We start from the raw sequence: 14,213 nt of genomic DNA, 5'->3' as shown, positions 1-14,213 counted from the left end.
CATAGAATTTTTTGAGGATGTAACTAGTAGAGTGGATAGGGGAGAACCAGTGGATGTGGTATATTTGGATTTTCAGAAGGCTTTTGACAAGGTCCCACACAGGAGATTAGTGTGCAAACTTAAAGCACATGGTATTGGGGGTAAGGTATTGGTGTGGGTGGAGAGTTGGTTAGCAGACAGGAAGCAAAGAGTGGGAATAAACGGGACCTTTTCAGAATGGCAGGTGGTGACTAGTGGGTACCGCAAGGCTCAGTGCTGGGACCCCAGTTGTTTACAATATATATTAATGGCTTGGATGAGGGAATTAAATGCAGCATCTCCAAGTTTGCGGATGACACGAAGCTGGGTGGCAGTGTTAGCTGTGAGGAGGATGCTAAGAGGATGCAGGGTGACTTGGATAGGTTGGGTGAGTGGGCAAATTCATGGCAGATGCAATTTAATGTGGATAAATGTGAAGTTATCCACTTTGGTGGCAAAAATAGGAAAACAGATTATTATCTGAATGGTGCCGATTAGGAAAAGGGGAGGTGCAATGAGACCTGGGTGTCATTATACACCAGTCATTGAAAGTGGGCATGCAGGTACAGCAGGCGGTGAAAAAGGCGAATGGTATGCTGGCATTTATAGCGAGAGGATTCGAGTACAGGAGCAGGGAGGTACTACTGCAGTTGTACAAAACCTTGGTGAGACCACACCTGGAGTATTGTGTGCAGTTTTGGTCCCCTAATCTGAGGAAAGACATCCTTGCCATAGAGGGAGTACAGAGAAGGTTCACCAGATTGATTCCTGGGATGGCAGGACTTTCATATGAAGAAAGAATGGATGAACTGGGCTTGTACTCGTTGGAATTTAGAAGATTGAGGGGGGATCTGATTGAAACGTATAAGATCCTAAAGGGATTGGACAGGCTAGATGCAGGAAGATTGCTCCCGATGTTGGGGAAGTCCAGAACGAGGGGTCACAGTTGAGGATAGAGGGGAAGCCTTTTAGGACCGAGATTAGGAAAAACTTCTTCACACAGAGAGTGGTGAATCTGTGGAATTCTCTGCCACAGGAAACAGTTGAGGCCAGTTCATTGGCTATATTTAAGAGGGAGTTAGATATGGCCCTTGTGGCTACGGGGGTCAGGGGGTATGAAGGGAAGGCTGGGGCGGTGTTCTGAGTTGGATGATCAGCCATGATCATAATAAATGGCGGTGCAGGCTCGAAGGGCCAAATGGCCTACTCCTGCACCTATTTTCTATGTTTCTATGTTAAAACAGAGGCTATGCCTCTGGGGAATCTGCAGCAGGTGCCTGACACTCAGTGTGTTTTCCCCTTTAAATGGTCGCAGACAGGTTTTGTTTACTTTGGCATATTTATCACACTTACGTTTGATTAATTGTTCAAAGCTAACTTTACACAGTTATTTGACAAAATCAAACAGGATCTTGAGCGATGGAGCACTCTTCCCACTTCTTGGCTTGGCCGAATATCCTTGCTCAAAATGAACATTCTTCCTCGTCTGCTCTATCAATATGAATGATTCCAGTCATTTTTACCCAACAAATACTTAAAAAAATAAATGGCTCGTTTGTTTCTTTCATCTGGAACAAAAAAAGACCCTGTATTAAAATGTCTAAGTTACAGCTTCCCAGTAGTCTAGGGGGTCTGGATTTTCCAGACATCAAAAAATATCAATTAAGTTCCTTTTTATCTTGTGTGGTTGACTGGGTTTGCAGGGACCCCTTCTCAATTTAGCTAGACATTGAAGCTTCACAAGCAAAATGCCCTTGCTTTTCCTCAATAAGATGAAACTGGTTAAGGAATATTGTCGCAATCCAATAACAATTAATACAGTCAGGGCTTGGAGGGCGGTGCGACAAATGAGGGCTACGCAGAGAAAATATCACCCTTCACTCCAATAACCGGCAGTCCAGATTTTCAGCCTGATATAATGGATTCTGGATTTAAATTTTGGATTTCTAAGGGTATTTTCTATCTAGGGGATTTGTTTGATGAAGGAACAATGGTGTCTTTTAGTCAAATAGTACAGAAATTTAACATATCCAACAAGGATCTTTTTTGTTTCTTTCAGATAAGAGATTATATACAGAGAAAAACATCATTGTTAACTGATTTCTATAGTTCTGACATAGAAAAGAGGGTGTTTCGTTCTAAGGCTGAAGTCTCTATTAGTACTTTTTACAGCATCCCAAGGGAATGTTCTTGTGGAGAGGCTGAGCAGCTGGGAAGGGTCTGGGAGGAAGAGCTGGAGTAGAAATTACAACTGAAACATGGGATGACATCTGTGATAATGCAAAGAAGATTTCAGTTTGTAACAGAACTAAAGCACTGCAACTCAAAATTCTGCATAGAGCCCATCTGACTCCAGATCGTCTCTCGAAATTTAAGACAGGGGTTTCTCCGATGTGTTCTAAATGTAAAGTAAATATTGGAACTTTCACCCACTGTTTTTGGACTTGTCTCAAACTTCAGGCATACTGGAGTGATATTCTGGGTGAAATGGAAAAGATTCTGAAGATAGAGCTTGAACTGGACCCAGTGTCTTTTCTCTCGGGCTTACCCAGCCAGTCGTATTATTAATGCACATCAGAAAAAACTTTTTAACATCCTGACTTTTTGTGTGAGGAAGAATATTTTACTTTGTTGGATATCCGATAAGGCCCCTGGACTTTTTGGTTGGCGTAAATTAATCACGGAATACATTCCTTTGGGCTTTTTGACATGTATGGTACACTCAAAAACAAATAGTTTTCATAATACCTGGCAACTTTTTCTGCAGCATACAGATGTAAACCTGTCTGCTATACTAACAAAGGCTTTTGTATGGGATGTTGTGATGTCTGTATTTTGATGGAAGTGTTCTGATGCCTGATATCTGTGAGGGGAAGAAATGTAAATGTAAGTGTATCTGGAAATTGGAGGTTTAGTTACGCTGAAAAAAATTAAATTATATAAAAAAGCTGGTGAAGGGACTTTCCCTCAGCATAGGAGTGCAACAGTACAATACTTGAAGAGTGAACTGCTGATTGAGGCAGATGGAAACTGTTGAAATGAGAGCTTTCTGCATAAGTGTTAGCCACAGAGGAATTATTGTAAGTATCATAGAAGTTCGGTCTGAGCTGTCTCTGCGTCTGCACCTGTTAAAACCTATCAGTCAGACCACAGCTGGGGTATTGCATGCAGTTCTTGTTGCTGCACTACAGGGAGGAGGTGACTGCACTGGAGAGTGTGTGGAAGAGATTCTCCAGGACATTGCCTGGGACGGAGAGGTCCGGTGACAAGGAGAGATGGGAGAGGTTGCGTCCGAGCTGAGGGAAAAGACCCGACAGAGAGGGACAACATTATGAGGGGAGAAGGTGGAGGCCCTGCCTGTTGAAGATATGCTCAGTGGTGGGGAGAGTTGTGCCTGTGAAGGGGCTGGCGGAGTCTACAACTCTCTGGAGCTTCCATACGAGGTGACGATGCAACCAGCTGCTGGCTGATCTCTAATGCAAGCTGGACGTGCATGGTAAATGCCCTGGGACTTGAGGAATCAGCCCTTGGGATGTAACTCCACCCCTCCGTGAAAGCAGTGAAACAGAGGGAGAAGGTAGTGAAGGAGGTGTTTATTGAGTTGGCCTGCACAGGCCAAGCACTGAGTTTACGAGTCAGGATGTTGCGTTGCAGCTGTACAAGGTGATGCAAGGAGCATTGTGTCGTTTTGGTCAACACTTGCAAAAAGGATGTGGTAAGCTCGAAAGGGTTCAGGAAAGCTTCACAACTCTGCTGAGAGCTATAGTCAGTTTCAGTGAGTGGGCAAGGGTCTCATGGGGAGGGGTGGTACAACTTTGGTAAATTCAAGGTCATCCACTTTGGAAGGAAAAGTAGAGGATCAGATTTAAATGGTGAAACTTCAAAAGTTCAAAGTTCAAAATAAAATTATTATCAAAGTACACATACCGTATGTCACAAATGAGATTCAATTTCTTGCCGTCATTCACAGTACAACAAAGAAATACAATAGAATGAATGGAAAACTACACACCAAGACAGACAAACAACCAATGTGCAAAAGCAGTCAAACTGTGCAAATAAAAAGATAATTACTTCCATACTGGGAACATAAATTGTAGATTCCTCGAAAGTGAGTCCCTGGATTGTGTTCAATAAGTCAGTTCAGTGTTTCAGTAAGTGAAAGTGTCCACAATGGATCGGGATCCCAATTGCTGAAGGGTAATAACTGTTCCTAAACCTGCTGTGCAGAGTTACTTGAGAGTGCTTGTACAGGAATTTATAGATGGTATTTCAGCTATGCCTAGCCACACAGTCATGGGTATAGAGAGAGTAGAGCAGTGGGCTAAGCACACACCCCTGAGCTGCACCAGTGTTGATCATCAGTGAGGAGGAGATGTTATCACCAATCTGCACAGATTGTGGCCTCCTGATTAGGAAGTCAGGAATCCGATTGTAAGAAGGTTCAGAGGGCCAGGTTCTGTAATTTATCAATCAGTACTGTGGGAATGATAGTTTTAAACACTGAGCTATAGTCAGCGAACAACATCTTGACATAGGTGTTTGTTGTCCAGGTGGTCTAAGGCCGTGTGGAGAGCCATTGAGATTGCATCTGCCGTTGACCTATTGTGGTGATAGGTAAATTACAATGGGTCCAGGTCCTTGCTGAGGCAGGAGTTCAGTCTAGTCATGACCAACCTCTCAAAGCATTTCATCGCTCTAGACGTGAGTGCCACTGGGCATTAGTCATTAAGACAGCTCACACTACTCTTCTTAAGCACTGGTATAATTGTTGCCTTTTGAAGCAAGTGGGAACTTCCACCCGTAGCAGTGAGAGGTTTAAATTGTCCTTGAGTACTCCTCCCATTTGGTTGGCACAAATTTTCAGAGCCTTACCAGTTACTCTACTGGGGTCTGCACCTTGCGAGGGTTCACTCTCCTTAAAGACAGCCTAACATTAACCTCCGAGACAGAGATCACAGGGTCACCGGGTGCAGCAGGGATCTTCACACCTGTAGTTATATTCTCCCTTTCAAAGCGGGTATAAAAGCTGTTGAGTTCATCTGTTAGTGAAGCATCGCTGCTATTCATGTTATTGGGTTTTGCTTTGTAATGTCTTTGTAGCAAGTAAGGTTGGAAAGTTGAGAGGGATATGGGCCAAACACGGGAAAATGGGATTGGATCAGCTGGGCCCATTGATTAGCATGGATGAGTTGGGCCAAAGGGCCTGTTTCTATGTTGTATCACCATGTATGTTTACTCTCTTTCACACACTTGTAGATACTGACATTGAATCACAAATACGTACATACACACAAGTAATCACACAAATCTTCTCTCACTCAACTACACACCCTCTCTCTTTTGCTCCCACCGTTTCTCCCTCTCACTCCTCTCTCATTCACAATCTCTCTCCCTCCCTTTCTTTCCCACTTGTGATAAGTGACCTGGATGAAAATGTAGCTGGGTGGGTGAGTGAGTTTGCAGAAGAGTGGTGTTGATAATGTAGGAGACTGGCAAAGAATGCAGCTGGATAGAGGTAAACTGAAGATATGGGTTGAGGATTGGCAGATGGAGTTTAACTCGGCCAAATGTGAAGTGCTGCAGCTTGGTAGGTCAAATGTAGGGACACTGTTGAAGGCAAGACAAGGGTCAGCAGTGTTGATGAGCAGAAGGATGTTGGGGTCCAAGTTCACAGCTCCCTGAAAGGGGCTACACAGGTTGATAGAGCGGTTAAGAAGCCAAATGGCATGCTTGCCTTTAGTCGAGGCATTGAGTTCAAAAGTCAGGAAGTTGTGTTGCAGCCTTATAAAGTATTGCACACTGTTCTGGTCGCCCCATTATAGGAAGGATGTCGAGGCTTTGGAAAAAGTACAGAAGAGGTTTAACAGGATGCTGCCTGGATTAGAGGGCACGTGGGATTGGACAGATTGGGTTGTTTTCTCTGGAGCAGCGAAGAGGAGAGGTTGACGCCCTGACACCGAAGTGCCAAGGGAAAAAAGCACAACAGTGTCTCTCCCACCTCGGGAAAATGAAGGAGTTCAGCATGCACCCTCAAATCCTCAAGACCTTCTACTGGGGCACCACTGAGGTCATCCTGACTGGGTGTATCACCGCCTGGTATAGAAACTACACCAACCTTGATCGCTGGGCACTGCGGAGAGTGGTACGGACAGCCCAGCACATCTGTGGATGTGGACTTCCCTCCACTGAGGACTTTTACAGCAGCAGATGCAGAAAAAAGGCCTGGAAGATCATCAGGGACACCGGTCACCCCAACCATAAACTGTTCCAGCTGCTCCCATCTGGCAAACGCTACCACAACATTATAACCCAGACCAAAAGGCCATGGGACAGCTTCTTTCTACAAGCTATTAGACTTTTAAACTCACATGTCTGTACATTGCAACAGATTCATAGCACAAAGATTTTTACTCCCTCATCCTGTGGGATGGATGCAAGATTTAAATAAATAAGAAATAATTTACAAGATAATGAGAGACAGAGATACAATAGACAGACATTATCTTTTCCAATACCAGAGGTCAGGCATTTAGAGTGAGAGAGGGTAATTTTAAAGGAGATGTGAGGAGCAAGTGTCTTTTACACAGAGAGTGGTTGGTGCCTGATATGGTAGCAGAGGCAGAAACGTTCGGGTCTTTTAAGAGATGTCTAGATAGGCATATGACTGTGAGGGAAATGGAAGAATGAACATTTTGTGGACAAAAGAGATTAGTTTAATTGGTTACCTGTTTGCTAATTGGTTTGGCACAACATTGCGGGCTGAAGAACCTGTTCCTGTGCGGTACCGTTCTATGTTCTCTCCAGCCCTCTCTCTAACTCTCTCTCTCTCACACACACACAAACACACACACTCACACTCAGCTACACACACACAAACACACACACGCGCACACACACACACACACACACACAGGCACACTCACACTCAGCTACACACACACAAACACACACACACACACACACACACACACACACACACACACACACACACACACTGCCTTCCTGTGGCATGGTGCAGTGACGGGCTCTCTGTGACCACAGTGCGTGCAGTCTGCCTGAGGCCACATCACACAGCCTACTCTGCACTCCCTGCCCTTCATCCGCCGTACATCAAAGCTCAGCAAGGCAGTTTCCGATGTTTATCAAGTCATTAAACCTGTGAGGGCTTACATGCAGCTCACACCGCTCATGTCACTGTTAGCCAAGCCACACTGAAGGTGTGAATAACCTCAGTCTCTGAGAAGCAGGTAACTGCAGAATCGGCAATCTCGCCCCCTGCATCCGGTGTTCGGTTGTCTGCAGGGGTGGCTCACTGCAACGTTCCTTGCTGTAAAGCTCGATGCCCACTCCGCCCATCCAGTCTGTGCTGGCCCAGCAGGCACACCCCAGACTCTACATAGGAGCAGCGTTAGGCAGGTGTGGAGGGGTGAGGACCCGCTGGGGCACGTACACACATATCGGGCTGTAGGCTGTGGGCTGCAGCCACAGGGTGAAGTGTGGGCTGGGAGGGGAATGGATAGCCCTCTACATTCATTCACAGCTGGACTGGGTGACACACACACCCGCACAAACACTAAAAGCCACGAACACACACACACACACACACACACCCACATCAAGAGAAAGAGTGCAAGACTGAGAGAGAGAGAGACAGACAGAGTGTAAAAGAATTTACTCTGATTTATCGTAAAAGAATTTCATCGCCATGAGAGACTTTAGGGAACAGAAGTAAAGACACAGACGTCGGTATAAGGTTAACACTTCAATACGCGATCATGAGGAGCCATTGTCTTACAACCCCAACAATGTCAGGTTATATCTGAGATTTGTACAGTAAAATTTGGGCAATAGGCAACAGCTAAACATACATGCTCAGCAGAGCACTTGTTAGGTGTCAGCAAGTTTACTAACATTCCCATGCCGTGCACAAAATTCAAGATACAGTTTGTTCCTCTATTTGCTACTTGCTACACCATCTCAGAAAAAAAAGTTAACAAAACCCCATTTCTGGCATGATCTAAGTCTGGTTATTATTAGCTCACAGAAGCAAGACAGAATCTGCCTCTCATCCCGTCACTCTCATGACCCAGGGCTAGAGCAATATCTAGCTAGTGACAACATTTAATTCAAAATGAATCTTCGCTTTATCATTTTCTTTCACAGAGAGAGAAATAGAGTGAGAATCTCATTCACAAACACTACAGATTCACTTATATATAGACCCACAGACACATATACAGAAACACATAGACACATATCTATACTATGATATACACACATGTATGGTCGCAAAAACTCAGATACAGCCACAAATATTCACAAAATACACCCATCTATCTATTCACTCACACACGTGTATGCATTATCTCTCACACACAGGTGCACATTTACCTTAACTTATTATGCAAAACAGAAAGTCTCACAAAAATACACACATTTTCTCTGCTCATGCTTTCTCTCCCCCTCTAACTGCTTCTCTGTCTCATTCACTAGAGTCGGCCCTCCGTATCTGCGGATTCAACCAACCATGGATCAAAAATATTTGGAAAAAAATTCCAGGAAGCTCCAAAAAGCAAAACTTGAACTGTATCTCAATCACTAATCTTCTCTCTCCCCTCCTCTCTCTTGCTCTCCTTTCTATCTCCCCTGTCCTTTCCCCCCTCTATAAAGCTCCCACTCTCTCTCTCTCTCCCCCTCAAATACACACACACACACACACACACACACACACACACACACACACACCTCAGCCCTCAGAGAAAGCGGGGAGGAGATTTCTAGAAGATTCTTGGGACGTGAGAAGATCGGGGTAAAATCCTGGGTCAGTCCTCCCCAGGACAGCAGTTGAGTCGGGTCGGTGATGACTGTGCTGATCTGGGTGGCTGAGCTCCCTGCTAAGTGCCTGCGATAGATCTCCAGATCAAGATGAGGGCAGATGGTGCCAGATTGAGGTCCAATTGTGCAAGATACCAAGAGCCACAATCGGTTCCGCAGCTCGGGGGTGGGGGGAGTCCCTCGAAAATCCACCACCCGGAATGGAAAGGTCCTGGATGCTCCAACTCGCCATCTTGAGCCCTCACTCAGAGTGGTGGGGGTTGGTGGGAGTGGAGGTAGACACTTTGTAGTGCGATGAGAAGCCCCACAGTTCCATCCTGACCTCTGCCACATTGTGTGTGTGCGAGAGAGAATGACCCTATGGGTTTCCCCTAGGGCACCAGTACCCTCACATATCCCAATGATGTGCTGGGTGGGGGAGTAAATCAGATATACTTAAGGCGGAGGTGATCAGTTTTAAATGAGTAGAGGGTGTCAAAGGTTACAGGGAGAAGGCAGGAGAGAGGGGTTAAGAGGGGAAATCAATCAGCCATGATGGGACGGTGGAGCAGACTCAATGAGCCGAATGGCCTAATTCTCCTCCCATGTCTTATGGTAGCTCTCGTGTGAGTGTGGGAAATCTTTGGGACTTGAGAGGGATATAACCATATAACAATTACAGCACAGAAACAGGCCATCTCGGCCCTTCTAGTCCGTGCCAAATGCTTACTTTCACCTAGTCCCACTGACCTGTACTCAGCCCATAACCCTCCATTCCTTTCCTGTCCATATACCTATCCAATCTTTTTTTCAATGACAAAATTGGACTGCCTCTACCACTTCTACTGGAAGCTCGTTCCACACAGCTACCACTCTCTGAATAAAGAAGTTCCCCCTTGTGTTACCCCTAAACATTAATTTGCCCCTTAACTCTCAACTCATGTCCTCTTGTTTGAAAGGAAAAAGCCTATCCACGTCAACTCTATCTATCCCCCTCATAATTTTAAATCTCTCGATCAAGTCCCCCCTCAACCTTCGACACTCCAAAGAATAAAGACCTACCTTGTTCAATCTTGCTCTGTAACTTAGGTGTTGAAACCCAGGTGACATTCTTGTAAATCTCCTCTGTACTCTCTCAGTTTTATTGACATCTTTCCTATAATTCAGTGACCAGAACTGTACAAAATACTCCAAATTTGGCCTCACCAATGCCTTGTACAATTTGAACATTTCATCCCAACTCCTATACTCAATGCTCTGATTAACAAAGGCCAGCATACCAAAAGCTTTTCTTCACGACCCTATCCACATGGGATTCCACCTTCAGGGAACTATGCACCATTATTCCTGGATCCCTCTGTTCTACTGCATTCCCTCAATGCCCTACCATTTACCAGGTATGTTCTATTTTGATTAGTCCTACCAAAATGTAGCACCTCACACTTATCAGCATTAAACTCCATATGCCATCTTTCAGCCCACTCTTCTAACTGGCCTAAATCTCTCTGCAAGCTTTCAAAACCTACTTCATTATCCACAACGCCACCTATCTTACTATCATCTGCATACTTACTAATCCAATTTACCACCCCATCATCCAGATCATTAATGTATGTGACAAACAACATTGGACCCAGTAGAGATCCTGAGGCACACCACTAGTCATGGCCTCCAACCTGGCAAACAGTTATCCAGCACTACTGTCTGGCATCTCCAATCCAGCCACTGTTGAATCCATTTTACTACTTCAATATTAATACCTAACAATTGAACCTTCCTAACTAACATAACTTTCCTAAAAGAGGATGAAGGGAAGGCAGTGGATATTGTCTACATGGACTTCAGTAAGGCCTTTGACAAGGTCTCGCATGTGAGGTTAGTTAGGAAAATTCAGTCGCTAGGTATACATGGAGAGGAGGTAAATTGGATTAGACATTGGCTCAATGGAAGAAGCCAAAGAGTGGTGGTAGAGAATTGCTTCTCCGAGTGGAGGCCTGTGACTAGTGGTGTGCAACAGGGATCAGTGCTGGGTCCATTGTTATTTGTCATCTATATCAATGATCTGGATGATTATGTGGTAAATTGGATCAGCAAATTTGCTGATGATACAAAAATTGGAGTGTAGTAGACAGTGAGGAAGGTTTTCAGACCCTGCAGAGGGACTTGGACCAGCTGGAAAAATGGGCTGAAAAATAGCAGATGGAGTTTAATACAGACAAGTGTGAGGTATTGCATGTTGGAAGGACAAAGCAAGGTAGAACATACAGGGTTAATGGTAAGGCACTGAGGAGTGCAGTGGAACAGAGGGATCTGGGAATAAAGATACAAAATTCCCTAAAAGTGGCGTCACAGGTGGATAGGGCTGTAAAGAGAGCTTTTGGTACATTGGCCTTTATTAATCAAAGTATTCTGTATAAGAGCTGGAATGTTATGATGAGGTTGTATAAGGCATTGGTGAGGCCGAATCTGGAGTATTGTGTTCAGTTTTGGTCACCATATTACAGGAAGGATATAAATAAGGTTGAAAGAGTGCAGAGAAGGTTTGCAAGGATGTTGCCAGGACTTGAGAAACTCAGTTACAGAGAAAGGTTGAATAGGTTAGGACTTTATTCCCTGGAGCATAGAAGAATGAGGGGAGATTTGATAGAGGTATATAAAATTATGATGGTATAAGATAGAGTGAATGCAAGCAGGCTTTTTCCACTGAGGCAAGGGGAGAAAAAAAAACAGAGGACATGGGTTAAGGGTGAGGGGGGAAAAGTTTAAAGGGAACATTAGTAGGGGCTTCTTCACACAGAGAGTGGTGGGAGTATGGAATGAGCTGCCAGACGAGATGGTAAATGCGGGTTCTTTTTTAACATTTAAGAATAAATTGGACAGATACATGGATGGGAGGTGTATGGAAGGATATGGTCCGTGTGCAGGTCAGTGGGACAGGGCAGAAAATGGTTTGGCACAGCCAAGAAGGGTCAAAAGGCCTGTTTCTGTACTGTAGTTTCTATGGTTCTATGGTTCTATAACCTTCCGTGTGGAACCTTGTCAAAGGCCTTACTGAAGTCCATATAGACCAGATCCACCACTTTACCCTCGTCAACTTCCCTAGTAACCTCTTCAAAAAATTCAGTAAGGTTTGTCAAACACGATCTTCCACGTACAAATCCATGTCGACTGTTCTTAATCAGACCCTGTCTATCCAGATAATTATATATACCATCTCTAAGAATACTTTGCATTAATTTACCCACCACTGACATCAAACTCACAGGCCGATAATTGCCTGGTTTACTCTTAGAACCCTTTTTAAACAATGGAACCACATGAGCAATACACCAAACCTCCGGCACCATCCACGTTTCTAATGACATTTGAAATATTTCTGTCAGAGCCCCTGCTATTTCCACACTAACTTCCCTCAAAGTCCTAGGGAATATCCTGTGAAGACCAGGAGACTTATCTATTTTTATATTCCTTAAAAGTGCCAGTACTTCCTCTTCTTTAATCATCATAGTTTCCATAACTACCCCACTTGTGTCCAATACCTTACATAATTTAATATCCTTCTCCTTAGTGAATATTGAAGAAAAGAAATTGTTCAAAATCTCCCCCATCTCTTTTGGCTCCACACATAGCTGTCCACTCTGGTTCTCTAAGGGACCAATTTTATCCCTCACTATCCTTTTGCTATTAATATAACTGTGAAAACCCTTTGGATTTATTTTCACCTCACTTGCTAAAGCAGCCTCGTATCTTCTTTTAGCTTTTGTAATCTCTTTCTTAAGATTCTTTTTACATTCTTAATATTCCTCGAGCACCTCATTTACTCCATGTTTCCACATTTATTGTAGATCTCTCTCTTTTTCTGAACCAAGTTTCCAATATCCCTTGAAAATCATGGCTCTCTCAAACTTTTAACCTTTCCTTTCAACCTAACAGGAAAATAAAAATTCTGTACCCTCAAAATTTCACCTTTAAATGACCCCTATTTCTCTATTACATCCTTCCCATAAAACAAATTGTCCCAATCCACTCCTTCTAAATCCTTTCGCATCTCCTCAAAGTTAGCCTTTCTCCAATAAAAAATCTCAACCCTGGGTCCAGTCCTATCCTTCTCCATAATTGTATTGAAACTAATGGCATTGTGAAAGTGGACCCGAAGTGCTCTCCAACACATACCTCTGTCACCTGACCTATCTCATTCCCTAACAGAAGATCGAACACTGCCCCTTCTCTAGTTCGTACCTCTATGTATTGCTGCAAAAAACTATCCTGCACACGTTTTACAAACTCCAAACCTTTTACAGAATGGGCCACCCAGTCTATGTGTGGAAAATTAAAATCTCCCACAATCACAACCTTGTGCTTACTACAGATATCTGCTATGTCCTTACAAATTTGCTCCTCTAATTCTCGCTCCCCATTAGGTGGTCTATAATACACCCCTATAAGTGTTACTACACCTTTCCCATTCCTCAATTCCACCCAAATAGCCTCCCTAGACGAGCCCTCTAATCTATCCTGCCAAAGCACTGTTGTAACATTTTCTCTGACAAGCAATGCAACACCTCCCCCTCTTGCCTCTCCGATTCTATCATACCTGAAGCAATGAAATCCAGGAATATTTAGTTGCCAATCATACCCCTCCTGCAACCATGTTTCACTAATAGCTACAACATTATATTTCCAGGTATCAATCCATGCTCTAAGCTCATCCACCTCTCTTACAATGCTCCTAGCATTAAAATAGATGCACTTAAGAAACTCTCCACCTCTTACTCTCTGTTTATCCCTAATGGTGAAAACAACTTTATTATCTTTTTCTTCCTTCTCCCCTACATCTTTGGTCTGAGCGCTCCCCTTCTCTGTCACCTGCCTATCCTCCCTCACACACTGTCTACTAGGATTCTCTATTTGTGAACTAACCTCCTCTCTCCTAGTCTCTTCAATTTGATTCCCACACCCCTACCATTCCAGTTTAAAGTCTCCCCAGTAGCCTTCGTAAATCTCCCCGCCAGGATATTGGTCCCCCTAGGATTCAAGTGCAACCTATCCTTTTTGTACAGGTCACACCTGCCCCAAAAGAGGTCCCAATGGTCCAGAAACTTGGATCCCTGTCCCCTGCTCCAATCCCTCAGCCATGCATTTATCCTCCACCTCATTGCATTCCTACTCTCACTGTCGCGTGGCACAGGCAGTAATCCCGAGATTACTACCTTTGCGGTCCTTCTTCTCAACTCCAATATTGGTGAGAATGCAACACGATCGTTATGAATGGGTCAGTACAGAACTGGCGGGCCGAACGGTCTGTTTCATAGCGTCAATCTGTCAAGTTCCAATATCGGACGGCGAGGAGGGTGCGCTGTGGGAGGGGCGGTGAACAG

Source organism: Mobula birostris, chromosome 8 (genome assembly GCF_030028105.1).
Source record: "Mobula birostris isolate sMobBir1 chromosome 8, sMobBir1.hap1, whole genome shotgun sequence".
Lineage (NCBI taxonomy): Eukaryota > Metazoa > Chordata > Chondrichthyes > Myliobatiformes > Myliobatidae > Mobula > Mobula birostris.
Note: the sequence above shows the minus strand (reverse complement) of the source record.